The sequence below is a fragment of the Babylonia areolata genome, chromosome 31, assembly GCF_041734735.1.
Source record: "Babylonia areolata isolate BAREFJ2019XMU chromosome 31, ASM4173473v1, whole genome shotgun sequence".
NCBI classification, from domain to species: domain Eukaryota; kingdom Metazoa; phylum Mollusca; class Gastropoda; order Neogastropoda; family Buccinidae; genus Babylonia; species Babylonia areolata.
In genome coordinates this window covers 12,990,827-12,995,242 of record NC_134906.1, presented here as the reverse complement: position 1 = coordinate 12,995,242, position 4,416 = coordinate 12,990,827, and the positions used below count along the sequence as shown (strand labels likewise).

Below are 4,416 nucleotides of genomic sequence, written 5' to 3'. Positions count from 1 at the left end.
AGAAGAGGATGGAGAGATAGCCGAAACAGCACTTCATTACGGAATACTAAATCCATTCCTCTTCTGGTTGTCGAAGAGAGACACAAACAGACACACAGACGGGCAGATGATGAAGGGATAGACAGACGCAGAGACAGAAGCAAAGACACAGACGCACCAAGAACGACAGAGAGACGGACAGGCAAAAACAGAGAGAGACAGACTTATAGCAAAGACGATGTGATTTCTTCACAACTTCAGAGTTCACAGTGCTGGCGCCGATATGTTGAAAACATACATCATAATATGGCAAAATGAACGTAAGCAAATATTTTCCCTCAATGAATTGTTCAATGTTTGTGTGACATATTTACTATATTTGCTTGGATACTGTTCTACACAATATGTCCGTGTGAGTTGACACCCGAAAGAATATGGTCATTTGCAGTGTCCAGAAGTCGATGACTGTTGACTTCTTTCATTATTACAATGTCTGTTAAAATAAAATGTATGAAATGAGTAGTCAGGTTCTGTTTCTTCTTTATTCTTAACATAAGCACGGGGTTCTCTTTTTCTTTATGTATGAAGACATTATTACAGTTTGAAATGCTTAATTCATCTGGATGTGAAACTCCGTTCTGCTGACATCAAGACACTGCTTTTGTAGAGTCGTGACTCTTATTTTCATATATAGAAAATAATTATGAGTGGACCTAGTTCCGACCATTGTGTAATGCCACAGTTCACGAACAAGATACCTGATTTTGATGTATTGACACAAATTTATTACTGCTGATTTTTTTTTTAATAGTGAAATCGACAGAAACTAACACCAAATGTGTCATATAGTAATAATGTTCTGAATAGCAACATGTGATCATTCACATCAAAAGCCTTTGTAAAGTCAACGATGACGACTTCGCGGAACTTGTTTTCGATGACAATATTAAGCCAGTTAACGTTTGGTTGTTTCCAAGGGAGAGAGAGACAGATTGACGGGTGACGGACAGACAGACAAAAACAAGAACATCGAACAGACAGATACATGCACAGGGAAAGGAAAACATCGCACAATGTTCTCATACCTGCTTTCCCACTCACGCCTCTCTGAGCCAAATGAAAGCCGTTGATCCCAACACTAACTGCCAACAGAATGCAAACCTCAACTGCCAGAAAGGTTTCTTCACCTGACTATTTAACGGACTGGACGTCGTCACACTTTTCAAAGGTGCAAAACGCGACACCTGCACAGCCAATACCTGTCACCATTCAGAACAGGTGTGTTGACAGAAATGGCCAAAGAGATACCAGAGAAAATATCACGTGCTGCTGCAATGTTGACGTGTGTGTAGACTGTAAAATAATTTGACATACTCTGTTTTACTGAAATGTACTTGAAGCGAATGACAGACCGGTTGTGTGAAATGGCGTGTATGGCAGTAACTTTCAAACTTACGTTTCGTATCCTGAGTGCAAATATTTTACAGTCTTAGCTGCGCGAGTGCACGTAAACACACTCACACACACAGGCGTATTCATTGACACACGCACACACACACACACACTCACACACACACACACACACACACACACACACACACACACACACACACACACACACACACACACACACACACACACACACACGCACAGACGTTTTTGACGCTTTGACACTTTAATGTCACTGGCCATTAAGACCTTAGGACATGGGTGAATTAGTTAAAATACTTTCAGTTTATAACAAACCATTGTAATCAAAGAATGAAATGGTGAATGCAGATAATGAAACAAAACAGAGTTCCTTCTCTGAAGAAAAATTATGGCAACCAACAGGCCACCCTACACATAATAACTCCATTCATTCATCTGTCAATGCACCATGCAACATATTCCAACACTGGCTACAAAAGAAAATTGTTAAACCTATCTGACCACGTAGTTATGCTTGTGCTTTTTGCCTAATCTTCATAGCTTCTTATATGAATTTTGCTAACGAGATTTACATCTCGTGATCTTCTGATGTTAAGATTTTGTATTTGTTTTTTTTAATCCACACATTTACTTCTCAAATCACCATATGATTTACAATTGAACATAAAATGAATATCATCATCAACTGTGGAGTTACACAAAGGACATTGAGAATTTGTGGACGTACCTGGCATGATCCATTTTTGTTGGCATTAAAGCCTAGAGTTCTTAATCTATATTGAGTTTTTCAGCTGAAATATACTTTTTAATGAATGGAACTAGCTGTACTTATCCTTACTTTCCTCTACTTTATAAAATGCACAGAGAGAGACAGACAGAAGACAGAGAGAGGAGAGGGGTGTGGATTCGAACACATACTTAAACTCCGATTCGAAACATGTTTGTAGTGTACTTTTCAACCTTTTTTCATGTATTACTATATACAATTGGGGGTGGGGGGGGGTTCGAACGTTTCTATTCAAATATTACTACATATTCTCGTTAACTATCTGCAATCCAAAGTTATGTGCTGGAAATAACATATGAATACTGTAAACCTACTTACTCCCAAACACCTACACTCTTCTTTTTTTTTTGTCTTCTTCTTCCTCTTCTCTTTCTTCTTCCTCTTCTTCTTGACATTCACAGCTGCACCATCAGCCCAGTTCTGGCGATGAATGACGTTGTTTCCTCTGGCTTTTTGCGGCTGCCATATAGCTTGGGTTCTTGTTCTGGGGGATACAGCTCAGTGGTAGAGCATTCGACTGCAGATCGAGAGGTCCCCGGTTCGTACCCGGGTGTTCCCTTCTTTTTTGTGGGGAGGAAGGTGGCAGAATGGTTAAGACGCTCAGCTGCCAATACAGAGAGTCCGTGAGGGTGTGGGTTCGAATCCCGCTCTCGCCCTTTCTCCTAAGTTTGACTGGAAAATCAAACTGAGCGTCTAGTCTTTCGGATGAGACGATAAACCGAGGTCCCGTGTGCAGCACGCACTTGGCGCACTGAAAAAGAACCCATGGCAACGAGAGTGTTGTCCTCTGGCGAAATTACGTAAAATGAAATCCACTTTCATAGGTACACAAATATGTAAGCATGCACTCAAGGCCTGACTAAGCGCGTTGGGTTATGCTGCTGGTCAGGCATCTGCTCAACAGATGTGGTGTAGCGTGTATGGATTTGTCCGAACGCAGTGACGCCTCCTTGAGAAAGTGAAACTGAAACTGAAACTTGTCCTCTTTAAATCAGCAGGAGTCATACGTGAGCCATGGAGGCTTTGCCTCTTGTTATTGTAATATTGTAATCCGCGCAGTTTCAGTGGTATCAGTCTACGTTCAGACTACGTTCACAGTTGCTGACAGCCAGTTGCCGTCAGCCTGACACGGCAACACACTTCAGTCAGACACAGCCAGTTGCCGTCAGCCTGACACGGCAACACGTTTCAGTCATACACAGCCAGTTGCTACTGTCAGCCTGACACAGTAACACACTTCAGTCAGACACAGCCAGTTGCCGTCAGCCTGACACGGCAACACGTTTCAGTCATACACAGCCAGTTGCTACTGTCAGCCTGACACAGTAACACACTTCAGTCAGACACAACCAGTTGCCGTCAGCCTGACACAGCAACACACTTCAGTCAGACACAACCAGTTGCCGTCAGCCTGACACAGCAACACACTTCAGTCAGACACAGCCAGTTGCCGTCAGCCTGACACAGCAACACACTTCAGTCAGATACAACCAGTTGCCGTCAGCTTCGGCGCTCTCCAGACGGAAGAAACGAATGTGTGCACGCTGCAAATCAAACGACTGGCTGGAGGCAGCTGGTGGCCAGTGTGGAACACTTACTGCCGACATTCATGGCGGGGGAGAGCAAAATGACGCTCGCACTATTATCAGACATCTGCTGTCATCAACTGGCTGGGCTTAATGTGGACGAAGCCTTACCACCCCATCCCCACCTCCTCCCTCCACCTCCCACCCCTCCCACACACACCCTTCATCCCGAGTTCGCCATGCTCAGCCACACCCAGGTTCTTTTACGGCAGTTCCAGCGCTGGCAGTCCACTGGAGAGAACCATGTTCTTATATTATTGGGGCGTTTTGTTTTATTTTCTTTCTTGGTGTCTTTTTCTTATTATCTATTCTTTTCCTATATCTGATTGCAAAAAAAATGTAGAAAGAACATGTTACTCCTCTCTCACATCAACTTCAGTGGTTACCCATCCAGTACAGAATTCAGTACAAAACTGGCACTTCGAAGTTTCTCTACCATCTTACCTATCCTCGGTTCTTTCCGTTCTCTGATGCCTTCTTGAAAAAAAAAACACTTTCGAGTCCCCGAAGTCTCTTCAAAGACATTTGGTCAAAGGGCTTTTTAACATCAAGCACCTTCTGTCAGGAATTCTCTTCCTCGGGCAGTCACCAACTCTGTCCTCTTTCAAAATTGTGGCTGCCTTCACCTCTGCA

The 4,416-nt window shown here is 43.1% G+C and overlaps 1 non-coding gene across 1 annotated transcript; it reads left to right on the top strand.

Annotated features, from left to right (window-relative positions):
• Positions 1-2,684: 2,684 nt before the first annotated feature.
• Positions 2,685-2,756, top strand: Trnac-gca (transfer RNA cysteine (anticodon GCA)). The gene has a single exon. It is a non-coding gene; the product is annotated as a tRNA-Cys (tRNA).
• The last annotated feature ends 1,660 nt before the right edge of the window (positions 2,757-4,416 follow it).